Below are 16,877 nucleotides of genomic sequence, written 5' to 3'. Positions count from 1 at the left end.
GGCTGGTGAGAAAAGCCAACTTTTTGTGCCAAGAAGTTCTTATGGACTCTTCAGAGCTCCCCTGATCAACCTCTCTGATGGCATTTTTTATCACATAGTTGCATCTCTATTCCAGGCAGTCATTTGCAACTCCTCTTACAGCCCCTAAGAATCCTGAATTCGCCTCCAGTTTCTTGCTACTGGGAACATCCCTCTGTGTAGCCCTTTAGGACAGGAAGTAAGATGACCACACTAATTCTCTCTCCTTTGTGACTCATAGCTGATCCACAGGAAACACATATCTGCTGGCCCAGAAAACTCTGGAAGTTGACACTGCTCCCAATGTTGACACACATACTTTAACTTTCTTCATCTTTGCCTCTCCCAACTGCAAATACATTTCAAAGTTTTCCAAATCATTCCGTAAAAGCCTCTCCCACAAAGCTTGAGATGATGGGGCTAGAACCCACTCCCTCTCTTAGGGAACAGAGTCGCAAGAGCTCTCTCAAAGAAATGTCATGACACAATTTTCTCCCCTTTCCACTCGCTTTCTCCATTTATGTCTCTGATTTGGTTGAGGGCTCTGTAAAGTCATAGTAGTTCTTCATCATTTCCTTTGTAAGTACTGCAAATGAAAGTTTGTCTCAAACTCACTCTGGCTTTCAATTGGCACTTCAGTCAAACTAAGACAGAAAGTGCTCCCTCCTAACATGCTGTTAAATAGGCGCTGCTATGCCACGCTCCTGCTTCAGACCAAAGCTGATTAGCACCTATAAGCAAATAAAGAGGGAGTTCACATTTTGGCTCAGTGGGTTAAGGACTTGACATAGTGTCCGTGAGGATGCAGATTCAATCCCTGCCCTTGCCCAGTGTATTAATTATCCAGCATTGCAGCAAGCTTCGGTGTAGGATGCAGATGTGGCTTGGATCCCATGTTGCTGTGGCTGTGGCATAGGATGGCAGCTGCAGCTCCAATTCAACCCCAGACCTGGGAACTTCCATATGCTGTGAGTGCAGCCCTAAAAAAAAAAAAAAAACAAACAAACAAAAAAACAAATGGAGGCAAAAAAATGCATAAGAAATATATGACAAGTTAAAGGACATCCAGAAGACAACAGTCCTCTAATAGTCAGTTTTATTTGATTTATACAATATTCTTCCTTTAAAAATCCTACCCACCTTTGAGTAATCCTTGAAACTGGCATAGAAGAAGTATTAGTTGTTGTCACGAATGAAAACTGTAACTCCAAAGAGATCAACACTAAAGGTCAGAGGTGACTCCTGCTCAGAGATTCTTGTGCCCATGAGGGCTGGACTTAACTTCTGGGTAGTTCCACTCTTCTTGGCTGAATTCCTCACCCAGAACCTTGAGAATAGCTCTTCACCAGGAAACCCAACAGATTGACATATCAATTCTCTGCTTTACCTCTGGAATTATAGATAGAAACTTACAGATAAGTATGTTGGTACAAGGTTTAAAAAAAAAAAAAAAGGAGAAAGGCCTATCAAGAGAAGGAAAAACAATGAAAATCAAATATCTAACTACAAAAAGATCGCAGTGAGTCCCAAATCCTATAACATTCAAAACAGAATTCCCCAAGCGTCATTTTCAATTTTTGGATAAAGGACATTTTCCTACCGGGACCTACTGTCACCTCTGCTGTGCTCTGTTGGCATGAGTTGTTGCCATGTGCTGGGTTATTTGCATCTTTTTGACAAAATTGTTCCCACATGGTCTACCCCGCCCCCACAGACGTGCCCCTACAAAGATGTTCTGGCTTGGCCCACTCACCTTCCTCTTCCGGAGCCTGATCCCATGCTGAATTAATTCTTGGCCTTCTCTCCTGGATCCAATGACCTTTATCATGCACCTGTTCTGGGGAAGGCATTGAACAGGACTTTTCTGGTTGCAAATGATAGAAAGTCAGTTTGAACTGGCTAGGCAAGAGGATGAATTTACCGGCCCAGAACCAAGGCTAGTTAGGGGTATATCTAGTATTGCAGGAGCCAAGGATCTATTCCACCAGGACTCCATCCCTCTGGCCCTTATCCCTGACTTGCAGCCTTCATTTCCTTCATTGGCACACTTTATACTTCTGTGTCCCAGGGGATATGCTTGTGCAGAATCAATTCCTCGCAAATTTTCAAAGAACAAGGGTCTCCTCCTATCTCAATTCTAAGAATGAACAGATAGTTCTGGAGGAGTTCCTGTTGCGCCTCAGTGGGTTTAATAACCAAACATAGTGGCTGTGGAGGATGCGAGTTTGATCCCTGGCCTCACTCAGTGGGTTAAGGATCCAGCATTGCTGCAAGCTGCTGCATAGGTTGCAGATGCAGTCTCAGATCTACTGTGGCTGTGGCTGTGGCATAGGCCTCAGTTGCAGCTCTGATTCAACCCTTAGCCTAGAAACTTCCATATGCCACAGGGGCAGCCATAAAAGGAAAAGAAAAAGAAAAAGAATGTTTTGAAGAAAATTTTGGGACCACAATATAGGAGCTCATCTTCTGGGCCAATCATTAAGGCCAGGGAGGCAGGATCAGGGCATCTCCTGCTGTGAGAAAGGAAGAAGTGGGGCAGTGCTTTCAGGAAGATGGAGATGAGCCAGGTGGTTCAAACAACAGATGTCTCCAAAGGAATGATGCCAGCATGACATTAATAAGAGGGAAACCTAACATGCTCCTGACTTTGGTAGTAATTACAAGCAATACTTGCTTACCAAATTTCCGCTTTTACACCGAGCTGCCAAGAGAAAGAATTCTTCTCTTGAGGCCATCTGCCACCTGGATAGTAGGGGGCCATGCCCAAGGGAAAGAAAAATGTATCATTCTGTCACCAACCCTAGTCTTGGGTCCACTTGTAGTAAAGCTGATCTACTGACATCAGGTTGGGGTGAAGCACAGCGTTTACCACAGGTGCCATCAAGGAAAATGGGCAGCTCGTGCTCAAAGGACTCGAACTCTCTGATGGCTTTCAGGGAAGGGTTCTTAAAGGTAGTGTAAGAGAAGGGACTGCAGGGCACAATTCAGCTCAGGCACAATTCTTGAATTGGTTGGCATCAAGGTGAAGTTTCCAGCATCACCAATCTTCTGATTTTAACTGATCTTGGGTCTACATAATTGCAGTCAGCAGTTTTTATCTGGTACGGTTCTTCTTCCTATAAAAACAACTTAAGGGAGTTCCTGCTGTGCTGCAGTGAATTACAAATCTGATTGCAGAGGCTCAGGTCACTGCTGAAGTGATCCCTGGCCCAGCCCTATGGGTTAAATGATCTGGCATTTCTACAGCTGCAGCGTAGGTCATATCTGCAGCTTGGATTCAATCCCCAGCCCAGGAATTTCCATATGCCAAGGGTTCAGCCATAAAATTAAAAAAAAAAAAAGCCTCCAGAATGTGTGTGTGACACACACACAAATACCATTATATCACTTCTATGTGGAATCTAATATAGGGCACAAATGAACCTATATACAGAAAAGAAATAAACTTGTGGGAATGGAGAACAGACTTGTGGTTGCCAAGAGGGAGGGAGAGGGATGGGATGGACTGGGCATTTGGGGTTAGTAGATGCAAACTATTGCATTTGGTGGGATAAGCAATGAGGTCCTGCTGTATAGCACAGGGAACTCTATCCAATCACTTGTGATGTAACATGATGGAAGATAATATGAGAAAAAGAATGTAGATGTATGTATAATTGGGTCATTTTGCTGTACAGCAGAAATTGACAGAATATTGAAAATAAACTATAATAATAAACAAAATGTGTGTGTGAGATGGTCACTTATAATTTTCAGGAAACTGTGAGTTAGGTGAATCTGCTGTGTGTCTTGTTCATTGTCTAAATTGTTACCCAGCCCCAAAGCTATTCTTTGTTCCTACATCTTCACATTTCCTAATTATTAACTCTTAAGCCAGCCTTTTGAGACGCAGGGGAGGCCTGGGACTAAAGCAAAAATTTTACTTCAAAGGCCAAGAATACAGGGACTTCTATATGGAGCTTCTTATGTCTTTGCTTGGAAAGAGTTAGGAAAGTTTGGTAAAGAGTCATAGTGCAACTCAAAGCATTTCTGGGATCTCAATATTCTGCTAAAACAATTTTATTTGATTTATCAAATGTAAACTCTATAAAAATCCTGCTAACCTTTGAAGCGTCCTTGAAAATGGCAAAAACCAGCTGTTGACAGAAATCGGAAATATAGATCTTCATGAAGCTGCGTGAAAGGTTAGAGGTGGCTCTGTATCGGGGATTCTCTGCTACATTAGCTCTCATATATTCTATGTGGGGAGTTGAGATCTTGCTTTGGTCCTGGCCTCTGGCCTCTCCATCCTCTGGCATCAGACAAGCGGGCCTCCCCTAAGAGTACAGTCTGGCTTAATTAGAGGGTTCCAAGCCTCTGATTATTCCTCAGTGGGTACCTTAATGGGCTTGTGACATATTGCATAATTAAAGCAAACTACAGAATTCTAATTGTATCTAATTTCATGTTTACAATTAAAAAATTAAACACTATATCCCTAGGAAAAAACATCGTTTTTACTATCAATTGTAAATTACACAATTAATACATTTGATTCATTTTCTGGAATTCATTTTCTTTTTCCAGAGGTATGTCCTCTAGTAATTCTTATGAAAAGATTTATGAGCAATATGCTATCTGAGGACTTGTACTTCTGAGAATGTTTTACACTGTCCTCATATTTGAGTAACAGTTTCATTGTATGTAAAAGTAGAAACTCAAGGCTGTTTCCCCTCAGCTCTTTAAAGATGATGCTCTAATACTGTGTTGAGTGATGCTTTTGCTGTGTATGGTGTCAAATTGATTCTAATTTTTTGATAGGTATTCTGATTTTTTTTTCTCTAACATAACTTTGAATGTCTAGAATTGATTCTGTCACCATTATTTTTATATTTTTTTCCTTGGCAAGCCCTTTCAATTTTAGGACTTACGTCTTTCTTCAGGTCTAGACATTTCTTCGCTTTTATGTCATTAAGTATAGTTTCCTCGCATTTTCCCATATCTCTCAATTTAGACTTCCTAATGGATTGATATTGATTTCCAGCCCTGCTTTTCATGTTTGTTTATTTGTTTTTAACTTTTCTTTTTTTTTTTTTTTTTTTTTTTTTTTTTTGTTCATTTGTCTTTTTAGGGCCACACCTGCAGCATATGGAAGGTCCCAGGCTAGGTGTCAAATCACAGCTGTAGCTGCCTGCCTATGCCACAGCCACAGCAACTTGGGATCTGAGCTGTGTCTGTGACCTACACCACAGCTCATGGCAATGCTGGATCCTTAACCCACGGAGTGGGGCCAGGGATCAAACCTGCATCCTCATGAATACGAGTCTAGTTTGCTACTGCTGAGCCACTATGGAAATTCCTCTTTTGTGTTTGTCTTTTTTTTTCCCCCTATATCTGCAGTGTGCTGAAGTTCCTGGGCCAGGATCAAACCTGTGCCACAGTTGTGTACAAGGAAACTTCCTATGCTTTTTTAAAAAAATATTTTCCATTTGTTATACATTCTGGGATAATTTCTTGGTGTGGTCTTTCAGATCACTAATTTGTTCTTTGATTGTGTTTATTTTGCTCTTTTAAACCCACTTTTAAGGGTTTTTTTTTGAGGTGTATATACTCTGTTTCCATAGTATCTATTTGGTTCTTTTTCACAATCATTCATTCTGTCTTTTTGAATATGGTATTTTTCCTTATCTGCCTGATGATATAAAATAAACTTTGTTATAGTCCAATGATAATTCCAATAGAGTAAATTTTTTTATATGTCTAGCTTCTAGTTTTCTGAGAAAACACACTCTTTTAAAGTGTTGGTGTACCTCAAGCTTTGAGAATATTTTCATATTTCTTATGAATTTTGGTAGCTGAGCTTCTCTGTTAAATTTTCTCTCTCTTTGTATAACCTGGTGAGGAAGAGGCTGGCTTTGTTTCAGTGAGAGCAATGGAGGAATGAGCCATGCCACTAGGTGAGGCAGAGACACACCTGATTCCTCTGGTGTGGAATCTGGGGGAACTACCTTGTCACTCTGTCTCAAACTTCTACTGTTCCTGGGTGAAGATGGATATGCCTGGTGTGTGTGTGTTTTTGTGTGAGTGTGTGTGACTGTGTGGGTGTGTGTCTTTGACTGTGTGTAGGGGTCAATCTGTTTGCTGCCACTCTGGTACTTTTGCTAATTACCCTTAATCTCCTTTCTACCCTCTACTTCTGGCAATGGAATTCTTTCTCTACTCCTATACATGTAAGAAGTAATTTTCCAATTTCATCTTAAACCATGTGCTTTCCATTTTTCAAGTTTTCATTAGTTCCTTGTCAAGTAAAATTGCTCCTCAATTTTTATACATTTTTAATCATTTGCATGGATTTTATGTGGGAGCAGAAGCAGTATTTATTCATTCTACAGCCTGCCATTTTGAAACCAGAATTTTATTCTTTTTTTTTTTTTTTTTTTTTTTTTTTAAGCAAGAGTTTCTTGAGCCAACTCTGTGTCAAACCCAGCTAGGCATGGGGGTTAGAATCTTGCCCCCAAAGGCTCTTAGCCTCTCCTCATAAATTATTTTAAATGCCACCTTAGTGCAGAAATCAATCAAAGGCAAAAAAATAAAAACTGTTGCATTTAAGGAATGTTCAGTAATTGGCTCAAAAGGTCAGTGAGGTCAATTATATCAAACCAAGGAAGGTATCAAGAAAATAGACAAGGCATGAGATATAGACAAGAAAAATCCTGTCTGGTCCTCTAGTGTTTTGTAATCCTGTATGTGCATGGTGACCATTTTCCAGTTTGCCTGAGATGGCCCAGTGTATGCCAGTTGTTTTGGTATAATTATTGACAACATCCCTTTCAGCCTCAAGTGTCCTGGTTTGGACTGTAAATTATATGATCACCTGTGCGAAGTCACCATGTGAATAAAATCCAACCAACGAGTATCTCTTGATGGTGATAATATTTGGAGCCATTGCGGGTATAGAGGGCAGGAGTAACAAGTCAGCATTCATTCATTCATTCACTCATTCATTTCTTCACACATTCAACAAAGGTTCACCAAAGTTCTCCCACACACACATGCCATGCACCATGCTAAGTGTGGCAAATACATAATGAGCAACACAGATACACCCTGGAACTTTCCCTGAGAAACAATTAGCACACTAAAACTATTTCTCAGATACAAACCAAACATGAATTATATGATCTTTCCACATTTTCCTTTTTTTTCCCTGTAGTTCAAGGGCTTGATAAAACACTGTAAACTCTCTGCCTACTCAATCATACTCTGACAGATATGTATGAAGTTAGCATTTCAAAAGCACACCCTTGTTTGAAAGGAAAGATAAAATACTTGTCTACCCAACAAGAACAAAGCAGGGGCCTGTGTGGTTCATAATGGATTTGAAGTCTCTGGATGGACAGTTTAGCTAATTAAGCAAACAAAACCTACCCCTGGAAAAATTATCTAGATTGGTGATTAGCGTAGTTTTGAATTCAAAGGATAATTTCACCACCCTCTTCTTCACTGAGGCACCAAGATAATGTGTATAAGGGATTGATCACTTGCAATTTTCTGTTCATTATGCTCAACCTCTCCTCATCAAATTCCCCACGCAGTATGCACATTGCCACAAAATCAAAAGTAAAAAGCAAGTTGCAACTTGCAGCCACTATTATCCTTTTCTTTCTTTCTTTCTTTCTTTTTTTAAGATGCAATTCCTTTGAAGAGTTTGAATACTGAGTGTTCCTTTTGTCATTTCATTTAGACAAAATTTTGCAAGGAATTTTCCTCTCATTTCCTAGAGATCAGTATTCCTAGAAAGACTCTCATTGTAAACCCCAGGGGAACTTTGAAAATGTCAGAAGCTTCTTAAATGGTATGAAACCCACTTGCAGCTTATTTCTTTGAAGCTTTGATGTGGAAATAGCTGAATGGGTATTTTTTGTTTAAATCCAGTGGCAGTAGGAATGCATTGTTTGTGATATTATCCATAGTCAATTAACCCTTGGGGAGAATACTGTGGAAGCTTCTGAGGACTAGGGTTCCATGCCACCCACGTGGTGATGTTTTTCCCTCTGTAGATTATGGCCCTGATCTTGGTCCCAGATTTTGCATAGATGTGATTCCAAAAGGAGAAGAACAGGTGAGTGGAGAAGACTCAGTGCAACTCTATCTTTATTTCTAGAACAAGAACTCAAAATCAGTGGTGACCAAAAAGACTGTCAAATTAAATGTAAATGTCCACTGTAAACCAGCTATAATGGAAAAAATAAAAATCATTATAAAAAATGTAAATGTCTCGATAACATCTACATATAGATATTAAATAAAGCCCATGTGCTCTTGTGTGCATACATAAATATTAAATCCCAAGCTTCTTTCTCTTTAAGACTCTTCCTCCCCAGGACATTTTTTAGCTAATGGCATTGTGATCTACTCTAAATCAACAAAGCAGAAAACTAGTCAAGCTCAATTTTTCCTTCACCCTCCATATCCAGTCTTCTTCAGATTTCTCAGATCTAACCCCTACAGGTCTCACTCAGGGTCTTCTCCTCTTCTCCTGTCACCCTGCTCCTAGTTTCCCTAGGCACCTTCACATTGCTCTCTGGCCACTGTGACAGTTTTTCTTAAGATCCCCCAGCTTCACTTTAAGCCTCTTCTGCTACAGGGATATTCCTGAAATTCTAGTCAGGTTCTTTGTTTTCTGCTTAGAAATCTTCAGCTGTACCTGTAGCATAGAAAATAACAATCTAGGAGTTCCCATCGTGGCTCAGCAGTTAATGAACCTAACATCCATGAGGATGTGGGTTCAATCCCTGGCCTTGCTCAGTGGATTAAGAATCCAGCATTTCTGTGAGCTGTGGTGTAGGTCCCAGATGCAGCTCGGATCTGGCATTGTTGTGGCTCTGGCGTAGGCTGGCAGCTATAGATCTGATTCAACCCCTAGCCTGGGAACCTCCATGTGCCGTGGCTGTAGCCCCTAAAAAGACAAAAAAAAAAAAAAAAGGTAACAATCTAGATCCAAATTCTCTTCTCAGCCTCATGTCTCATACCCATACTCATGGCTCTGTCCATTTCTTCATATTCAGAAAACCCTTTTGCCACTTCTCTACCTAGCAAACTCCTATGCGCCCTTCATGGCCCTGCTCAGTCAACCCTCTTCTATGGAGTCAACATTGAGTTTCTGTGACAGGAGTTTACCTGCCTTTTTTGCATCCATAACTCTTTATAGTTAATTCCACTACAACATGCATTACACACTACCGTAATTATTTGTCTCTTCCATAAAACAATGGGTATCCTACTCATTTTTTTTTACCAGCCCCTTGAAGTATTAGGAAAATGGTGTGCTCAAATAGTTACTGAATAAATTATTAAATATTTCTTTGCTAAATAATACACTTTATGAGAGTTAATAAAAACTTTTGTCTCTAAATTGATACAAGGAGGGTTTTTGGTGTTTTTTTTTGTTGTTGTTGTTGTTTTGCTTATTTCTACCATGCTGGAAATATTGTGTCTATGTGTGCAAAGGATGTGAGTAAGTTTCCCCACTGCCTCATGGTATTGAATAAGAAAACAGCCAGGATGCTGTGATAATGGCTCCAGAGCCAGGATAGGATTCTATTAGAGATTGAGGGTGGGAGGAACATTTGAGCTAGGGCATCACAGACTCCCTCACCAAGCCTACCCAAGTCAAAGACAGAGCTTTCCGGGAGGTCCAGCCCTACTCCTGGAGACCTGCGCAGGTTTGACCCGACCATACCATAGAAACTCTAGAAAAGCCAATTCAGTAGCAGCTGGAAATGTTGCCTCTAGGAAGAGGTGCCCCCCTGCTCTTTCCCTGGTGGCTCAGCGGGTTAAGTATCCAGCGTTGTCACTGCTGTGATGCAGGTTCGATTCCTGGCCCAGGAACTTCTACATGCAGGTGCAGCAAAAAAAAAAGAAACAAAGCAAAACAAAACAAAACAACAAGTTGTGAGGGAGTCAAATATTTCCTGGAGGGGAAGTATGTTCTCCAAAGTGGACCCCTTGGCCTGCATGTGGAGGTTGCCCCAGTTTGTCCCATTTTTGCCTACATCCCTGATCAGGGGCACAAGGAACTTTGTTGGCCTGAGTTCCTCCAACAAACCCAGCTGGCTGGAGTCTGGTCTCATGGACCCTTAAGGGTTCTTTGCCACACACTTGAGTTTCCACCACTCTAGGTTGCTTTGTGAGTCCTAGATAACAAAAAGAGTTGAAAACACTTCTTCCTCTAGGTTTGACTTTGAATGCCTTCAAAGTTAGGTATTTGCCAAGCAAATTACTTCTTGGCAAGTAGTGTAGCAGTGCTACTGTTGTCAAAGCTCATTGAGCTAGATCACTTTCTTCACAGCAAAGTTTAAGCATGAGCCCACAGTATGAAGTAAGCAAAGCGAGAATGGCTCTGGTAAAAGTGGACGTAGTCTCGAGAATTCAACTTGCTCAGCTTCCACCTGAGTGGGTCCGAGGATCCCTAAGGAGAACACTGACAACTGAAGCTGTGACTGGATCCCATTCCAGCTCTAATGCTGACTAGCGGCCTTACTGGGGACCCCACCCTCTCCTGCTCCCCTGCTTCCCTGGGACCAGCACCCTCTTATCCTCCACTGGAGTAGTCTAACCTACATCACAAACATACTCAAGCATCTGTCACTTTCTAAAATCCCTCCCATGACTCCAGCTTACCACCCATTTCTCTGCTCCCTTTGTAGACAAATCTACATACTACATTGATTTTCTCATCGGTTATTTCTGAAATACATTTGACTCAATATATGCCCTTCTGCCCCCAAGGCCACCACTGGTCCAAGTCAACATCCTCTCTTGCCCGGACAGTTGCAGTGGCCTTCTATCTAGCTTTCCTCTTTCCTCTCTTGCTGCCTAATATCCACTCTCCACGGAACAGCTACACAAATATTTTACTTTAATTTTGCTTGGTTTTAATTGAGATATAATTGATATATCACATTATATTAGTTTCAGATGTACAACATAACCATTCAATAGCTGTAAACACTGTGAAACAAGATCAGAACATTAAGTCTACTTACCATATAGACAAATATTTTAAAAGTGTAAATTAGGTCATGACATCTGACTGAAAATATCTCAGTGGCATCTCAGTGATGCATTTAGAATAAAATCCAGCCTCCTTCTCATGCTGTAAAGGCCTGCAGGATCTGTCTTCTTATTTCTCCAATATCACTTTGGGCAACTCTCCACTCTCTCCTCTTGCTGTTCCCTGAGTCTGGAATGTTCCTAACCCTGCCTGCACCAACTTGATGCATCCTTAATATTTTTTGGTCTCACTTAATGTTACCCCATCAAAGAGGCTGTCCTTGACCCTGTAATATAAAGCTTTGTCCTCATCTTTCTTTTTCTCATGCATTCTGTGTATATTACCGCAGCCTACAATTATCTTGTTACCCCATTTTCATTCATAAGTGCCTGTCCCTCCCATTGGGATTTAAATTGCATGAGGGTTGGAATGTGTGTTTCTTGGTCACACATTCCTGGTACAGGACTGGCACATATCCTGGTACAGGACTTCACACATAGGTTAAATGGGGTTTTATTATTATTATTATTATTATTGCAAAAACAAAGTCCTTTGGGGGTAAAAAAAAATGATCTAAAATTAAATCCTAGTGATGGATGCATGACTCTGCATATACTAAAAACCATTGAGTTGTACAATTTATATGTGGTATGTGAATTATATCTCAATAAAGCTATTTTTAAAAATTAAGTTACTTTACCTTATTAAACTCAGTTTCCATATCTGCAAAAGTGAATGATTATACCTGAGAGAGGGAAGGATACTGATGTAATTTTAATAAGTTTCTATTCATTTCATTACAATCACTCTTTTTTGATTTTATATGTAATATTTATTGAAATAATTTTGTCACTTTACTATATTTTTATTAAAATATTCATCATCATAATTACTCTTGATACCCCTCAACTGTTTAAACTCTCACTTAGGAACCCCTAGAAATCACCTTGACCCTCAAATATCAAAGCAAATACCACACTGACTTTGCTCCAGCGGTAATAGGCTACTACTGCCAATCTACTGAAGTAGAACCTATGAGAAAGAAAGAAAATAGAAGGAGAAGAAGAAGATGAAGAAGAGGAAGGAGGGGGAGAAGAAGGAAGAGACAGGAAGAAAGGAAAGAAGGAAAAAAAAAAGGAAAGGTACTGTTAGAAACTGAAGATTTCCCCTCGAGATTCATATGTTGAAAACTACCCTCTAATGTGGTGGTATTTGGAGGTGGGAACTTTGAGAGGTGATTAGGTTATGAGGGTGGAGCCCTCCTGAATGGGATTAGTGCCCTTATAAAAGAGCCCCTGGAGAGCTCCATCATCCTTTCTGCCGTGTGAGGACTCAGCAAGAAGATAGCTGTCTATGTTCCTGCCAGACATTGTATCTGCTGGCCCCTTGATCTTGGACTTCTCAGCCTCCGGAAGTGTGAGAAATAAATTCCTGTTGTTTATAAGCCATACAATCTAAGATATTTAGTTGTAGCAGCCTAAATGGATGATGATAGGTATGCTCTAACCATAAAGTTATATAACAGATCAGCAGAACCTTACCACTGCTTGAAAAATTAGAAAGACAAATTTATCTACTTCTTTCAGGATTTCTTTCTTTCAAATTCATGTTTGCTTTGTTGTCCAAGGTTGGATTCCCCTAGAAATGGAGACTGAGGCAAGGGTCCAAGTGCAGGTTTTTTGTTTGGGAAGTGACCTCAGGGAACACAGAGGGTGGTGGGCAGTGGGGAAATGAGACAGAGATGGGGACAGAGGGAAGCCAGCACGAAAGAGTGAGAAGGGACTGCAGGGATGCATGGGGCTCCATCATGCAGGGTACAATGCACCTCAGTGATGTCCCACAGAAATGCATTTTTCTACCATCTCCTTGCTGACATTGTTTGAAGGATGCTCCCCTGGGCATTCGATCCCCAACACTCTGGCCTTCCCTGTCTGGGCTATAGCCAAGAATTGTAGCTGCTGTGGGAATATGACCATGGAGCTGTGGTCATACCTGGATGGGGTCTTCTGTGCTCCAGATGTAATTGCCCAGGCACGCATCAGACCAGAGGCAGCATTCAGGAGCAACCATCCATCTTCCATGGTTCTTGGTGTCAACGGTGGGAGGGCAGACCTGTGCTAAGCTTCCCTGGACTCTTCCTCTTCATCAGGCCCTCCTGAAAGCCAAGGCAAATTAGAATCCTGAAGACTTCATTCTTATGGAAGACAATGTCAGCAGCCAAGACGACGAGCTCTGGATTACAGTGCAAGTTGCAGCTCCGCACAGAAGGTGTGTGAAAGAAGGTGTGTGAAAATCTGAGCGCTCTGGGTCAAGCAGCTTTGAGACCTACCCTGCGGTCATTCCTGCTTTAATATTTGCTACAACTCCACTTCAATTCTACGTTTCCTTACCCTGTGAAGCCCACATCTCCTCAGCACATTTTATTCTGCCTTCTAGATGTAGTAGCAAGCTGCTGTTTTCTTGGCGACACTGTAAAACTCTAAAGAGATTAGAAAAGAAAGGTAACTTATTGTGGCCCATAAACATGTACATATCTTTTAAAGACTCATTTTGCACCTGCTACTTTAAAATTTCAAGTTAAATCTGTGGAAGACACTGCAGTTAAAATGACCTGGTGATATATGATTGCCTTGACGTTTCCTCTCATAACATTAATGCTGCGAATATCACCTTTCTGTACACTCAGAATTTCCCTTTAGTTTTGCTGTGTTTCGATCTTTGTAAGTTATCTTAAAGATCACATGTACCTTCCTTTTGCTGTGTTAAGTGTATTGGAACGACTTACGGTCAGATGTCATCAAGTTCTACCCTATTGCAGCTTGCTTATCTCGCCTTTCATGTCCATCTCACGCTTCCTGCCTCCTCTACAGAAGGTGCCCCTGGGGCAATCTGTGCCATGATGGCACCATTCTTGCTTATTTGGGTAGTGCCCTTGAGGCTCGGCTGGACCCCACGTGGGAGACTGAAGGAGGACATTCTGATGCCACTTCAGCCTACAGCTTGGGGTAGAGTGAGCTGGCCCCTTCTTCCCCAGAAATGACAGAGACCTCACAACTGGTCCTCAGCCCAGGAAAATAGAATGTAAGCCCTGTGAGGATGTCTGACATGTTTTAGTTTCACACGGTACTTGTCAGTTCTTTAGCCTCATTCACCTCTTTGATGCCAGAGTGAAAAAGTCTCTCATGTCCCTTGACGTGGAGCCATCACATTAGAGTGTCTGAAATCTTTCTGCTGGACTTTGTTCATGCCTAGCCTGGCCACAGTGTCCTACTCTGCCTAACTTGTTCTCAATTTTCTCCACTTATGTAACAAGCCCTGAGGGACAGTTACTACAATCCAGGTACACGTTGCTAGTGAAAGCGGACAGTGATGGGGAAGAGAATAAGGTGGAAAATACAATGGCATAAGCTTCAGAGGAACAGAGCTTTTACAAGTTGGAGGTGTACTAATGGTACCAAGATTGGGATGTAAGACAAGACAACCCCACCTGCTCACAAGGAAGCATTTGGGATTTGGAAAATAAGCGGACTCCACATTAAAGGGCTGTGGGAGACAGTTGGGTCTCTTCCTTTTCTAAGATTTAACTCAAATATTTTCTCCTCTATGGGGTATATCCTGATTTTCCCACCTGGAAATGATTCTTTTCTTCCCTGAAATCTCTAGCAACTCACTTGTACCCCTTTTATCTGCAGATCTTTTTCAATTTTAACTGGAAGTCATTTCTGTAAGTTCTTATCTATCCTAGCAGAATATTTGCTCCTTGAGACTGGAACTCTGGCTAACACATCTTTTTATCTACTATTGATATTGTCTCTTCATTTGTTTAGTTGTGGTAGGGAATCTAATAAGTATTGAATCAATGAATGAACATTACTTTTTCTTTTTGTTCCAAAATCTCAGTGGGAAGAATTGGTCATATTATGAACTAGCTTTATCTACATTGTGTATAGAGTAACTGTAAATGCAAACTTGAAGGTTCGCAATCTGAAGTCAAGCCACCTTATGAATTGTGTTGAATGGTAATGTCTTTGTCTTTCTTTAGCATTACAGAATGAGCCTTTCTATTGTAGTTTTTGAGTGATACCAACAATTCCATGCTAGTAACAACAATAACTATTAGAAAGAGTGGGGTTTTGTTTTGTTTTGTTTTGTTTCCTTCTTAGGGCTGCTCCTGTGGCATATGGAAGTTCTCAGACTAGGAGTAGAATCGGAGCTGCAGCTGCCAGCCTACACCACAGCCGCGGCAACACTGGATCTGAGCTGCATCTGTGACCTATGCTGCAGCTTGCAGAAACACCAGATCCTTAACCCACCTTGGTAGGTCAGGGATTAAACCTGCATCCTCACGGATCCTAGTCATGTTCTTAACCCACTGATCCTCAATGGGAGCTCCCTAGAAAGAGTGATTTTTATAGCTTGCATTTTTACTTAAACAATAAAATTAAAAACCCAGGTTGTTATTCGAAACAGTTGCTATAAACAACAATCATATCGTGAATCCAGTTTCCCTGCATTGTAGTTTTTAAAATATTTTTTGAGTTAGAAATCTCATACATGATTGTTTCTTACTAATTCAGTTATAGAGTTTAAATTCATAACAGTGTGCTTTAGCCCAGTATAGCACCAAAACACTGTGAGGTCATCTCTGTTTTGAGAACAGCAGAATATGTAAATGAGTATTTGGGGAGGACTGGAACAGAGAACTAAATTGTTTTCATGCTTGATACTGATGTTAGCTCCTTATTTGATTATGATAGAATGTAGTTTTGTCCTGAAACATTCAATGGAAGACCCTTTAAAAATTTCTTCTTTGGTTTTTAAAGAGATATCATCTTGTTCCTAAAATTAAAAGAAAACAAATCCCTCTGTTTTTTCAACAAATGGTGCTGGAACCACTGGATCTCTACATGTGAAATAAATGAATCTAGACATCGACACTACATCCTTCGCAAAAATCAACTCAGACCTAAATGCAAAATGCAAAACTACAAAACTTTTGGAACATAACATAGGAGGAAATTTAGATGACCTTGGATATGGAGATAAGCTTTTAGATATGACACCAAAGGTACAGTCCATGAATGAAATAATTTATACGCTGGACTTTATTAAAATTTAAACTTCTGCGCTGAGAAAGTGTCAAGAGAATAAGACAAGCCACAGAGTGAGAAAAAGTATTTGCAAAAATCATATCTGATAAAGGACTATTTTCCAAAATATACAAAGAATTCCAAAACTCAACAATAAGAAAACAAACAACTTGATTTTAAAAATTGGCTAAAGACTGAACAGAAGAAGAAGATACATAGATGGCAAATAAGGATATGAAAAGATTCTCATTAGGAAACTACAATTTTAAATAACAGAGAGATACCACTAAATCCCTATGAGAATCGCCAAAATCCATATCATTGAGAACACCAAATGCTGACAAGGATGTGGAACAATAGCAACTCTTCGTTCATTGCTGGTGGGAGGGCAGAATGGTGCAGCTACTTTGGAAGACAATTTGGCAGTTCCTTACAAAACTACACATACTCTTACCTTATGATCCAGCTGTTGCCTTCCTTGATATTTACTCAAATGAGTCAAAAACTTATGTCTACACACAGACCAGCACGTGGATGTTTATAGCAGTTCGATTCGTAATTGCAAAAACTTAGAAACAGCCAAGATGTCCTCGAGAAGAGAACAAATAAACTGTGGCACATCCAGACAATGGAATATTATTCAGCTCTAAAAAGAAAGGAGCTATCAAGCCATGAAAAGATGTAGAGGAAACTTAAACCCATATTACTAAGGGAAAGATGTCACTCTAAAAAGC

The sequence above is a fragment of the Sus scrofa genome, chromosome 1, assembly GCF_054392235.1.
Source record: "Sus scrofa isolate SSC_HxYL_T2T_F1_AM1 chromosome 1, Sscrofa_HxYL_maternal_Yorkshire_Landrace_v2.0, whole genome shotgun sequence".
NCBI lineage: Eukaryota > Metazoa > Chordata > Mammalia > Artiodactyla > Suidae > Sus > Sus scrofa.
This window is presented reverse-complemented; position numbering follows the sequence as displayed.